Source organism: Biomphalaria glabrata, chromosome 4 (assembly GCF_947242115.1).
Source record: "Biomphalaria glabrata chromosome 4, xgBioGlab47.1, whole genome shotgun sequence".
Classification (NCBI taxonomy): domain Eukaryota; kingdom Metazoa; phylum Mollusca; class Gastropoda; family Planorbidae; genus Biomphalaria; species Biomphalaria glabrata.
The window spans coordinates 42,018,906-42,033,410 of record NC_074714.1 but is presented as its reverse complement, the minus strand read 5'-3'; the positions used below and the strand labels follow the sequence as shown (position 1 = coordinate 42,033,410).

The window sequence follows — 14,505 nt, the reverse complement described above, 5'->3', positions numbered from 1 at the left end:
ATTTTGCTTGCATAATCAACGTAGGTCTGCTTCTGACTTTAACACTCACACTAAAACCGTTCGTTATAGAGGACCTCAATACTGACCTACAACGTCACACTCCGTGGGCAGTGGAGAACTGTGACGTGGCAAAGAGCTATTGGTTTAAACTGCCCACAGGTTGTGACATTGCAGGTCAGTGTTCAGGCCTTCTATAATGATACAATTCTTCTTTTCTAAAAAATGCATTTATCAACATGACTTACTTTATTTTGTTCTAAAGGCAATGGGTTGGAATAGAACTCGTTTTTTGTTTCTATGGAATCATATATTAAAAAAAAAAAGAAAACAGAAGGCCGAATGTTTACACATGTCTTCTTACACCATTTCATCCACTTAGAAGTGCACACACATACACAGAGTCGCATTTTTTTTAGCTATCACGTGGCTCTTACGTCTGGTAGCTCGCCGCCTATCTCAGCACACCGTGATGCCAATGATAATGATGTCATAATAATTTGTAAGAAACTCTTTGAAGAGTTCCTTTCCTTATAACAAGAGGCCCCCGGGGGTAGGGTGGTTGCCAGTAACAACTTACGATGTCAACGACAAGTCATTAACATCCAATTAGAGTAGCTACTGAATTAAATATGCATATTAATAGTTTGTTGTGTTTAAGGGTCCGTTGGAATTAAACAATCTGCGACTTTCTCCCTCCATTCCGTCCATTCCTTGATGTCTTCCAACCTATCTTTCTATCTCAGTATCTGTCCTATTGTCTATCAATCTAATACCTGCCTATCCATCCATAAATCTCCTCACTGCTGCCCACATCAGCTTGATCACACCTTATTATTTTACTCCCACGCCCCCTTCCCTTCCCTTGTGTGCCAAGTTATCGTTTGTTTTCATCCAACTGTAGCAATAAACACCTGGTTATTAGATACCCTTGTACACACCCTGCTTCCCTGGACCGTATGGCTTTTGTTCAGACTGTTCTCTTTATGTGCGTGTGTGTGAGTGAGAGGAGCCATGCTACTGGTCTGGTAGGTCTTGACCCCAAGTGACCTTTCTCACACCTGCACTCCCTTGTATTCTCCCTCAAAAAGAAAAAGAAAAGTGTACAGTGAAGCAAGGTACCATGTCCAGGTTAGGTTGTACCCACATCAAGTTCTAAAGCTCCATGTTCCATACCAGTCCGTGACAATTGAAACAATCTTTTTTTTTTCTGTGTTTTGTTGTTGCACACTTTAAAATTTATATGGATTGGTCTTTGGGGTAACTTACATTTTGTTTATAAAAACTGTAAGAGAGAGACTCACCTTTTCAGGAATACCTTCTAAAGTAAAGACATTATATAGATCTATTTATTTTTATTTTTTCAACTCCTAATTACAGCTCTTAAACATCATCAGATTTTGGCCTTTGAAGAAATCGAAACAAGGTTTTAGCTTCACAGTAAAGCTAGAACACCTGACCACATGAATGTTAAGAGTTAAGGCACCTGACCAGCTGCACCGGAGTTGGGAGTTGGGACACCTGACCAGCTACATGTTTTAATTATTTAAAGTAAAAATTTATTAAAAACAGAGGCGTCATTTGACGGTACCTCAGGTCCTGTGTCTGACAGGGGCCCAGCAAAAATGTACATTAATACCTTCACTTTCGCACAATGGTTTGTAAAAGACAATAAACATACTCATTTTTTTTTAAAATTCGGGTAATGAGTAGTTAGTATTGGTATCTAGCGCTCCTTCATAACATTCAAATTGATGAGCTAACTAGTACTCAATATACATTCGTTTCAAGTGGTAAATAGAGGTTTTTTCCCCTTCAGTAAGAAGGGAAGGGGAGGAAAGCCTAGTGAGAGGAATGGCGATTGTCTCTCTTGTACGCGCGCGTGAGTTGCTTCCTCTTGCGCTGGGATTCCGAGGCAGCAGATATATTTATATCTACGGTATTCTATAACAGCGATAGAAGAGGTGTAGTGCTATATAGGTCCTCCCACCCTCCTCCTTCCCATTTCTCTCTACTGGTTGTAATCTAAGCATTAAAACTATGTTAAGTCGTTGATATGTGCAAGTGTATCGCACCAGCGCGTGCCGCGTATTTGTTGTTTACAGTGGTAGAGGAATATTTAGTTGAACTCTAGTGCTGATTAAGTTGGCTGTTGTATATAGCGAGAGGTTTAGTCGTTTGTACTTATTAAACTGTTGTAGTTCGTGAATAAACAAGAGGTAGAGCACTTTAGGACATAACTTCCATCGAGAGGAGCAAAGATTTTTTTTCCAGCTCTATATAGGTGAGTGATCTGTTAAGTCTCTTAGTTTTATCATCGACTCTTTGTGAGTCTTTTGAGTGTATATGCTTCGAACTCCATCACTTTAGCCTATGTAGTATGTAGGCCCCTTTGCTATGCAAATGCAAGTAAACATTCCAGTTCTTATTTGATTCTGCTAAGTCAGAATATGCATACGTTTTTGGTTAAGCTAATGTCCAAATACTTCTACTAAAGACTCATTTGACATAGAAATAATTACACAAATATTATCTTATTATGATCTTGTTAAATTAAATTATTATCTTATTAAATACAGACGATTTTAGTTGAAATATCATCGGTTATTCACTGCGAACAAAAGCACCTTCACGTGTCAGTAATTTAAATGAGGGAATGGGGATTTAAAATATTCCCTTTAGTTAAAAAAGAATCAAATTGAGTTCAGCTCATCAAAAAACTTTTTGGCCAAAAATTGATAATTTGAATTAACCAGCACACACATTACGTAGAGATCTGTGCCATATGGTCCAGGAAAAAATTCTTTGTAGAATTTCATTGTGAGAAAAAAACGAACATATTTGTTATAAAAATATTGGGTAACTAATGCTAAACCATAGACATGTCTATGTGCTAAACATATTTCATTCCAACCTTAGATAACGACACATAAAAAAAAAGAAAATTCTACCCATTTCTTTTCTCAAAGTTTGAAACTATTCTGCCTTTAAATCCAATTAAAATATTCAAACTGCAAAAGTTGTTTATTCATATCTTTACAAACTATGTCATCTGATATAAATAAGCATGGTGAAAAAAATGTTTAAATAAAAAAACGTGTAGATTTAATTCCAATGATTTCTTGTAGAGTAGACTATTGTTCAATATCGGCTCGTGTTATTGCGGAATCTTGTTTACAAAGATGTACGAGAGAGGCTACGAAATGATTCAAAGTTCCAACTTTATTGAACGAAGTTGCAGACCCACTCCTGTAAACGCCCCTGAAAAAAAATGTAGGCAATTATCATATAAGATAATGGCTCAGCTGGGGAGGGTGGGGGCAAAATCAAGTGGATTTCATTCTGTGTAAACTGTATGAGTGTTATGTACCAGTTGTTATGGGTGTATATGTCTATTGCAATATATTGTATAAAACAGAGTGTCAATACACATTTTAATTTCTTTTTTTTTAAAGATATTAGTAGCTAGATAGAATATGTTAATTAATCATTTTAAGGATACAACTACAAAGGAGTCCCCTCCCTCCATTTTTGTCCTTGACCAAATGGCACTTAAGATTAACATAATGTTTTTGTCTGTTAATTAGCCATGAATCATGAATGCATTGCTCTCCCATCACAAAACTAGGTCAGTGGTTAGACTCGCTAACGAAACACGTGCCTGTGTGTTACAGAATTACTTTTTTGTTTTCTGCTTCGTTCGAACTTATTCAAGTCTAGACTTATCACGCCTAATGTCATAAGGGGGAGACGATCGTGGGATGGGAGAATATCAGAGATATTTTAAAATTCGGGAATTATTCGAAACTTTAGAAAGTTCTAAGAGAACGCAGCTCTACAGAGAGAGAGAGAGAGAGAGAGAGAGAGAGAGAGAAAGAAATGTGTTCTTCTGTTCTTGAGAGTAGGTCAGGTTTAGTTGCGTGCAAGACTAACAATACCGAATGTAACTCATCAGTCATTACATCGAAGTGTGAGTAAAAAACAAAGTTTCAATAAAACTGATCGAGTCAGCTTTTACACGCTCCACTGAGCCAATTATGAAGTTCTTCTTTAATAATAATAATTATTATTAGTATTATCATTATTGTATTTTGTTTGGCAGTGCCAGAGAATGAATATTAGTTCCTTTCTATAATTATAAACACCCTAAGAAGATTTTCGTTGTTTGTCAGAAGGCAGTACTGCTGTTGACCTCACCAAAAAAAAAAATTCCTCAGTGGTCACTGTTAAGGGGACTACAAGAAATTTTGTCTCCCTCTAACGAATTTCGACCCTGGCAGTGCCAAAGAAGGAAACCTAGTTCATTTCTATAATAATAGGTTAGGCTTAATATTTTATAGTATAGATAATAATAATCTTTACTACCCTGGAAGCGATTTGTTTTACGATGTTCTGAGCCTGAAGTAGATTCTCTGTTAGAAAATATAAAAATAAATCCTTTATAAAAAAATTTTTATTTAATTTCTACCTCACTGGCCTATAAAACTTGTGAAGAGCACAGGGAAGACTACAACCATGACAACTGTCTCAAGAAATGTATGTGATCTTTATCAGTAGAAGAAGTATTCTCGATAATTATCATTGCAAATAATAATTAGTTTAACTGGGAGCAAATGATCTGGAAATCTGTTTATTTGTAATGTAAATAGTATATAGTCGACGTGACCTATTGTGCAATGTTTGCATTTGGGGGAGACCAAAAATTATTCAAAGGTTACATTTAAAAAACAATTATTAAAAATAAATTAATTATTTAATATAGATAACAAAAAGAATACGTATGTATGATTACAATCATAATGATGAGAGTGTTAATGACTCTGAAGACAAATTTAACATTTTCTTTTTCTATGACATTCTTGATGTAAAATTGCATACATTAAATGACAACTTTAAGATGCCTAAATAGCACACAAAATTTCAAAATTGTATACAGAACTAGCAAATACCCGTATGCTACGGTTGATATAGTTGGTTTTAATATGTTTATTTTGCCCACAACACTATTTCATCCTTCAACAAAACGGTTAGCATTACAATGCTCCCTTCAACAAAATTATCTGGCTCTCAAATTCTACGTCCTCTCTTCAATCAAACGTCAAGCGGACCGCTAATTTAGTCTTTTGTTTGGTCCATCGGTTGTAGTCCTAAAAAAAAGAAAAAAAAAGATAATTATGTGGAAATTATGGACTACGTGTGGCTGAACTAAATAAGTTGACAATACAGTCATTGAAAGGTTTGTTCTTGATATGCTTGAATACATAGATTTTTAGGAAGTAGATAATGAAATATTTCTTAATCGTTGTCCAAGGCGGCTCCTATTGACCTCGTATGTGATATTTTAAACTATCTAGTTCTATTTATTTCTTGCATATTGAAACACGTAATATGAAAAAAAATGTGTTTAATCCAATCCTCCTTCATGAAGCTGATGCTAGGTCTATTATTTCTCATTTTATGTAGTTCTTGTAATGCTTCAATATGACAAGGAGTCTTTCCAGTGAACTTTGCACAACCATTGATATAGATCTAGTTTAATATTTTACATCAGTGTATCTTATCGTTTCAAAACATTACTGGAGCTTACATAAGACAGCGCACACAATATTCAGTTACGTCTATTTATTTCTTCAACACCTTCTTGAATTAAAAACAAACATTTGGAACTTGACACTGAAACCATGTGGAATAACGAAACAAATAAAACGTAACCAAATTTAATTTCCAGATACTTACACTGTGAACAATTGGAACGAGTTTTCTTTGTGTGGCCAACTATCTGTATTTTGTTTCCCAAAGGTTGACATTATTTGTTAAATTTCTAAAACAGTTGTTTTTCAGGGCCGGCCTTAGATGATTGGCGGCCCTAGGCAAAGTGAATTTGGTGGCCACAAATGAAATAGAAAAAAAAAATACTAAAATTATGCAATTTATAAAAAAAAAACAAGTGTACTCCAACAATAAAATTAAGGACAAGTTTTGCTATTTATCTAAAAATATGATAACATCTGAGGCCCCGAACAATCGGATGCCCTAGGCGGTTGCCTAGTTTGTCTATGACTTAGACCGGTCCTGCACACATTGAAGAAGATACAAACCAATATTTGTATTTGTAAAAACATGAGTAGTGAAGAACAATTTAATGTAATACCTAATTGTACACAATGTATTTATTGCATGGGCGTAGCCAGGATTTTTTTTCGGGGGGGGGGGGGGTTTCGGGGGGTGAATTTTTTCTCCCACCCCCCCCCGACCCCCCCTCCCCCGCGAAAAAAACATTGTATGTATTTATGTGTGTGTGTGTGTGTACATAATCTTTATTACATTCTGACCCTTCATTCTTTCGGAAGACGTTTATTGTGCCCTAGAATAGGTTCTTCCATGAGTTAGTGAAAAAATTGTAGATTCCCCGACATTACTAGCAAAGAGGTCTGGGGAAGCGCTAGTAGCTCCCCCAACGCGGAGCGAAGCCCCGCCGCCAAGCACTATTTCTGATATTGAAAACCAACAAAATGCATATTCTGAGGTATCTACAGTGCATTTTCCTGCTATTAAAAAGTTCTATTTCAAAAAGCTAATATGCTATTCTTACTGACTTAGACCCTCCCTCGTCGTTCGGCGCATTTGCCATCCAACTGTTTCCATAAAATTGTAGACTCCCCGCCATTACTAGCAAGGGGGTCTGGGGGAGCGCCAGGAGCTCCCCAGCGCGGGGCGAAGCCCCGCCCGCCAAGCACTATTTCTGGTATGGAAAGCCAACAAAATGCATATTCTGAGGTATCTACAGTCCATTTTAATGCTATTAAAAAGTTTTATTTTAAAAACCTAATGTGCTATTCTTACTGACTTAGACCCTCCCACGCCGTTCGGAGCATTTGACGTCAAGCAGTTTCCATAAAAATATGTCACTGGTAATGTCTGAAGCCTCTTCCCACCTACCATGAGGACTTCCATGAATGAGTGGCGTCAAGTTGTACTAGGATATCATTGCAACTCTTCTTATGTGTAATTCATTTTGTCGGAGAACATGTCCCGCAAACCTCATGCGTCGTTCTCTCACAATCTTACTAAGGGGTCGATCCCCAGTTCGGCATAGGATTTCCTTGATTTAGATCCGATCTCTATAACTGACTCCTGAAATCTGTCTTAGCCATCTTTGTTGAGCTATATTTAGTGTTTTTCGATTTCGGTAGATGACTATTCACTGCAGTTTATTAATGGAGCCCTGCCACTGGTAAAAATGTGTAACCTCTCTTGAATACGCTCTTGGAATTACGTGACTTTAGTTTGATTTAGATTTTATATCGAAAAGAGAAGTTTTATCGTCACAATCTTCTGTTGGGGGTTTTCCACCTCAAAATGCTCTGTAGGGGGATCTTAGACTCAAAACCATCTGGAGGGGTTATAAACTTTAAAAAAAAAAACCCATCTGTAGAAGAAACTCAAAATCCTCGATTGGCTTGGCTACGCTCAAATAATTTTAGTGTGCAATTTGCTTTTTTTTTATATTGAAGATGTATTTTTAGCAGCAAACCCCTCTGAATGGGGGTTTAAACTCAAAACCCCTTTGACTACGCTCATAGATTTTAGAGTGAGTAATTTTCTTTTATTTATATTAAAGAGGTACTTTTTGCTTCAAACTCCACTGGAGGGGAGTTTAAACTCAAAACCCCATAGACTAAACTCATAACATTTTTAGTGTATAATTTGCTTTTTTTTATTATTAAAAAGAGGTATTTTTTACCTTCAAACCCCACTGAAGTGGGGTTTAAACTCAAAACTGAGTCAAAACCCATTTATCTACGCTCATAACATTTTGAGTGCGTAATTAGCTTTTTTTTTATATTAAAGAGGGGGTTTATCGTAAATTTTAGACGGGGTTTTAAAATCAAAATCTTCCTTAACTGTGCTCTTGGAATTAGGGGATTTTCGTTTGCATTTTTTTTTGTTTTGTTTTATAGAAGAGGGGGAGTTAACTGCAAAAACCCCAGGTAGGGGGTTTAAAACTCAAAACCCCTGGTAGGGGGTTTTAAACTCAAAACCCCTAGTAGGGGTTTTTAAACTCGAATCGCTCTAGTAGGGGTTTTAAACTTGAACCCCCCTGGTAGGGGTTTTTAAACTCGAACCCCCCTGGTAGGAGTTTTTAAACTCGAACCCCCCTGGTAGGGGGTTTTAAACTTAAAACCTCTTTGGTTTTGCTAGGGCAAGTGATGGTTTACTATTAAAATCTCACCTAAAATAAACAAAATCAAAGCAAAAAATCAGTCACTAAATTCCCCGGGGGGGGGGGGGGAAGGGGGGGGATTTCATTTCGGGGGGGGGGGGGTTGAACCCCAAGAACCCCCCCTTGGCTACGCCCATGATTTATTGTCACTACATTCATTGATCACACATCAAAATGTTAAGGTTTGTAAAATTTGAAGGAATCAAATAGCAAAATGTGTTCATCCGGCTGAATCACGAGTCCAAAAGGTTAGCTTGAAGATGGATATTGTTAGCTAAACAGATTAGAGGTCATCATTTAATATAGCTGGATTTCTAGACTAGCTGAATTTCTAGTGTGATAATATTGAAGAGATTAGAGACAAGATTAGTACTTTTGGTCCCCACGATGACCAGTTAACTACTGTCAAAAAACACAAACTTAAACGCTATGGCCTTATCACAAGGTCCTTAGGGCTCGTAAAAACCTTCCTTCAAGAAACAGTACCAGGAAAAAGAAGAAAAGGCAGACAGAGAAACCGATGGGAAGACAGCATAAATAATGGACGAGCCTGTCTTAGATTAGATTCTTATCAAAGGCGAAAGAGAGAGAGAGAGGGAGAGAGACGGTCAACAGATCATGTGTGGTGCCCCAGCAGTCCAACAGACTTAGTGATAGATGAAGGTGAATAATGTTGAAAGTTTCACACGGTTGACATAAGAGTTTGTTCGATATCGCATGCATGGGAAACTCCTTAAGGTTGAAATCCCAACATTTGGGGGGAGGGGCGCAGGTCATTTAGGTTTTGGTAAGTTACATAGTGTAGTGAAAACTTTTTTAAAAACTTTTTTCACCAGTATTTTTTAAGTTGCATCCAGGGCCAACCCTAACACTTGCGGGGCCCTGTGTGAAACGAATTACGAAGGGCCCAGTCTGGGCAGGGATTAGGATTATAAGTGAAAATTTAGATTTTGTATTTGAAAGTAAATTCGTCTTTACATTTTATTCATTATTTCATCTTTATTAAGTACGAAATCCCGATCAAATTTACTTTACGAGCCATGAGTCCTACAGTATATCATCAAAATTCTGATTCTTACATAGATCACGCTCAATAGAAAGAATTGCCAAATTGTTCAATCGTGAATTGTTGACCTCAAGTAATTCTTGATTAGTTTGAGGCGCGAGAAACTTTCACCAGATGTCACAGTTAGGGTATCGCTAAAAATATTCTGAGTGCAACAAAGTAGTTTGGGGAAGCGTATCTTTCACTAAAATTTCTACTGGGGTTTTTGGCACTATTTTGGTAGAAATGCCTTAAAGACGACAATTTTGTCTATTTTTTGAGGAAATTTTAATAATTTCAGTTATAATGGTTTAATTTAATAATTTACACGTAGAATTAGTGCGGGCCATTGAAAGTATGGGGCCCACTGCGGCCGCATAGGCTGCAGTGGCCTAAGGCAGGCCCTGGTTGCATTTAATGTCTTATACACAACACAAGTGACAACAAAACAAAGCGATAAAGACTTTTGAGGGCGCAGTTGCATAATTTTCACAATATGTGCTTCATTGGAGCCAAAAGTTTGGATTTACATTGTTGAGCGAAAACTGAAGTCCAACTGCCTTTTTTTTTTTCTCAGGAAAATTGGTTACATTAACATTAAGTCATCACTGAGGACAACAAACAATGCGATAAAGACTTTCGATGACGCTGTCGTTCTGACTGTATGTCTATAATACCCCACTTTCAGCAAGACCAACAGGGGTTACTTATTCACAAATGTAGATAGTTCATGATTATTCACACTGTCCATTGAAATATATTTGCAGTACTTCATTAGTTGTAAATTTAGCATTACAAATTTCGGAGCTTAAGCAATAAGCTTAGAATGTTTTTTTTTTCGTTTTTTTTTAAGAAAACCTCAGAATTTGCGCTATTCAATTTTAGCTTTATCATCATATGAATTTTTGGTCCTTAGGCCTCTTCTCTCTGCCTCTTTTTAGATTTTTCCGGTCGTTTTGTGAATACAAGAATAAGGAAATTGAAAGATTGTTTTTTTTCAATTCTTTTGTTTTTAAACTGGTTTAATTTTTCTGCATAATACTGCAGTGTACTATATTTCAGTGATCTGTGATCAAAAGTAAAACTGTACTTAAAAGGTTAACATTTATGAGATAATAAATAAACCTACATATTTACCTTTATGGTGTCGCATGTAAATTAAGTCCCCCTTTCCTACAGTTTATATATTTTATTAATCAATTATTAATAAAGCATTGTCTTTGATGCTTACATATGTCTCATGGCTACACAGACCCAGCGTCAACCTACATATTTTGTCACAACTGAAGTTGACTTTCGAATATGTTACGTCGGGTTTAAAATCAATCAGTTTTTTTTTAACTCCGTTAAAATGTAGCGTTGATTAGGCCATCAAATGGAGTTAAAGCAATCACCGTTGCACATTCTACTCTGCATGTTGCAAATAAAATCGTGATTATGTCTCTTCGTAACTGCTCATTCCATTTAGAGGAGGAAAAGTGGAAATGCAAGAACAATAATTGTAAAAAAATATTTTTAAAATCCTTAAAAAAAACAAAGCTTATCTAAGGTGAAGAACTCCGCACTTACAACTGTACCACTCATGAATATATATAGAAGTTATTTCCCTTTTTTCAATATCAAACAAAATATTTAATTATCAATAACTAATTAACTAATTGGTTAATTTTTATTTTAAAAAAATGATTCATGTTTTGTTAGGTACAATAAATAATTGTTTAAAGTTTCCCCTTGATCCGAGAATGGGTGTGGGAGATATAACGTGCACGATTACTTAAGGGGACAAAACACGACATATGTAGCCATAACTGTATATAATGAAGGATTCGTTTTTTTTTTTGTGTTGGTATCAAAATAATAAATAACCAGTTGACTAATTTTTTTAATTAATTCCTGTATTGTCAACGACAACGAATTTGCAAAGTTTCAAGTTGATCAGAGAACGTGGTGTGGAAGAAGAAACGTGTTCAAACTTTTGTACCAGACAGGCAGAGTTCATATAATCTTTGTAATAATAAACATTTACAGGGAGACATAATGAACTAATTAGTAGAATATAAAATTAGTAGAATATAAAATTAGTAGAATATAAAAACTAATCACCACAGTTTGTTAATGGAGACGTATGTTGGCTATAAATATTAAATTGAACAAGATAGTTGACCTAACCCTTAGGATTTACATAATTGACGGGTTGATGAATAAATTTAATTTAAAAAAATAGAGTTGCTATAAATTTAATGCTTTTTTTTAACCCTTAAAGTGCTGATCTTTTTTACAAGAGTGCATACAAAAAGCAATTACAATTCTACTGTTTCGAGGCTAAACTACCACACGCATCTAAAGCAGAACACCTTAGTTTTACTTGTTTCGGGTGTTTCTTTGTTTTACATGATTCTGTAGTTTCTTTAATTTACACGTTTCGGATGTTTCTAAATGTTTGAACATCATGACATCCTAGCCCAAATGTTCCTCAGGACGGTGGAAGAGGGCAGTAGACTTGGAATGAACCCGGCGGCAGTCCAGAGCGCATACCACCTGAAAAGACAGCCATTTCTATGAACTCTTAGTTAATATGTAACTAGGTATTCGTTGAAACTGTAACAATGGAAATTAGCTTTTCACACTTAATTAATATTCCACGCAATTATCTCATTTTAATTTCTTTTTAAAAATGACGTCATTTGTGGTCAATTTTCAATACACTGAGCTGCGTAAAGCCATTTCTTCAATTTATAATTTAAGGACTCTAATTAAAAAAAAAAACGACGTCACTTCCTAGACGTGGTTAAGTATTGACCTATATAAATTAACATTACAAGTATCACTTGAATGCGATACTTTAAAAACACTTCTAGTTTAATCATAAATGAAATAATAACTGAAAAATTATGAAACAACCGTATTGATGAATTAATTAAATAATCAAACAAAGCATTTGAAGTTATTAAAAAGAATGTTTACTAATCAAACAGGAAGATAAAACTAAAATGCTACCTTGGTTAGGGCAATACTAGAAATGCATCCTTTGTTTGGGATCCCTCAACTCGGGAAAAAAAAAAAGACATTAGAAATGACACAAAATAGAGCCGTAAGATAACTAATAAACGAAAATTCCTATTTGATTAGAATAAGACTATTAGTAAAATCATTAAATCTAGAGACTGAAAAGTAAAGTAGCGGTACTACATAAAAAACTGAACAATAATTTACAAACAGAAAAAAACAAAACCTAATAAAATACTCAGAAAGAAACAAAAGATAAAGACACATTTCTTATTCCATATGTTAGAACGGTAGTACTCATTCGTATAAATGCCAGTTCTTCATTAGTGGCGTTACAATCAGCCAGGAAAACCAACGACCTAGCACTGATTAAAATGCATGACCAGATTGACACATGAAATGGGTAAGACGAACTATGTTCTATTTTTTGAAGTAACATCTGTAATTTATAAGATAAGAAGATAAACCAAAGCAGTTTTGACGGTATCAGTGGGAAAACTGAAAACATTTTCTTAGGTCGTAACCAAATGTGATAACATAATGTCCTTAAATAACACCGCCTGTATTGAAACCTAAAAACTAGACCTGACTTATTCTGAGGCTCTAAGACTAGACCCGAATTATTCTATTAAAACACTAAGACATCACTCACCCACTCGACGATGGTCACACAAGATCAGAACCAAGTGGTCAACTTCCTGCTCTCAAAGCCAAAAAGTTACAATGAACTATTGTTCCTCCACAAGGACATGTCATTCCACTGGCGGATCCAGGGGGGGGGCGGTAGGGGCGATCGCCCCCCCCCCCCCCACTCGGCCGACCCCCCCCCCCCGAAGGGGGGGGGGCGGACGAACTTTAGTATAGGATTCACACAATTTGTATACAAATTTATTACTTATGTTAAAAATATATACTAATTATTTATATTTCAACCTATTTTTAGATTATTTCGCCCCCCCTCTAGTATGTTGGCCGATTTGGTGGGGTCGGGAGGGGGCGAAGGTATCAATCCCGCCCCCCCCTACACTTTCGAGTGGGGGGGGCGGTCCAATTTATTGGTAGAAATCACAGCCTGCTAACAAATCAATCAAATATCTATACCCCTGCAACTTGTTATTGATATTTTAACCGATCTTTATATTATGTCGTTCCTTGTTTGCCGATTGGTGGGGGGGGGGACGAATACCTCTTCTGCCCTTCCCACCTAAACCCTTTGAGTGGGGGGGGCGGTCCGTTTTTATGGAGAAATCATAGTTTGTGAACAAAATTAGTTGAATTAATATATAAATTTTATATTATGTCGCTCCCTTTCTGGTGGGGTGAGTTGGGGGGGGGGCGATTGCATGTACTGCCCTCCCCACTCTAGCCCTCTGAGTGCTGGGGGGGCGGTCCTATTTTTGTGGAGAATCATAGTTTTTGAATAAAATTAGTTATATAATATAAACTACGTATTGATATGTGACCCATTGTAAATATGTCGTACCACACTCTAATCTCAAATTGTATCATTAGTAAATTTAAATGAAAAAGTGTTGTACCAGGTGGAAGGGGCGATACATGCTATCGCATTTCCCCCATCGGACAAATCAATACTTTTTCTTTTTGTATTATAGTTAAGAAATTACAAAATTAAAAAAATCTGTCACTAATATAATTTATATATACTATAAATTAAATTCTTATATCGAGTCGCCCCATACCTATTCTTTAATGCCAAATGCAATCTTTAGCAGAAATTAGTAAAGGAGCGAGGATTAATCGTTTGCACTCTACCGCCATTCCCATTTCCAGACAGAGTTTTTGTAATTTCACATGAAGTTATCATAAGTATTTTAAGAAAGACTTTGCATTGGAAAAGTTAGAATTCAAACGAAATTTTTCAGTATAAGAGTCATGATTGAGATGAGTTCTAAACTCAAATAACATTTTCATAGTCACCTTTTCCCAACCTTTACTCAATCTGATATTTTTCTAGCTAAAAAAATTTGAAACTATAACTCACAATTTATACCATAGTTTTCATGAATACTATTTATCGAATAAGTTTTTTTTCGGCGGCGATCCTCAAAGCAAAAATCTAAATACGTGGGGTATCCTATCTTTTCAAGGAACAAATCGGTTTTATTTGCAATGTATTATGGGCCTATAAATTCAAATTAGAATACTTTTCAAGTACAACATTATTCGAAAGGTCGTTTTTTAATAGTATGAATAATGAGCTTCAGGTCAGGAG

General features: G+C 35.9%; 1 protein-coding gene and 1 long non-coding RNA gene across 2 annotated transcripts in view; one reads left to right on the top strand and one right to left on the bottom strand.

Moving 5' to 3' along the window:
• The first annotated feature begins 1,949 nt into the window (after window positions 1–1,949).
• Window positions 1,950–14,505, top strand: part of LOC106052438 (testin-like) — a 65,550-nt gene continuing 52,994 nt past the window's right edge. The window contains exon 1 of the mRNA XM_013207828.2: window positions 1,950–2,281. The gene's annotated coding sequence lies outside the window, so the exon portion shown is untranslated. The remainder of the gene's footprint in view (window positions 2,282–14,505) is intronic.
• LOC129925869 (uncharacterized) lies at window positions 4,819–12,974 on the bottom strand. The gene is made up of 3 exons (XR_008777613.1): window positions 12,925–12,974; window positions 5,734–5,863; window positions 4,819–5,144 (listed from the first exon to the last, which is right to left on the bottom strand). It is a non-coding gene; the product is annotated as an uncharacterized LOC129925869 (long non-coding RNA).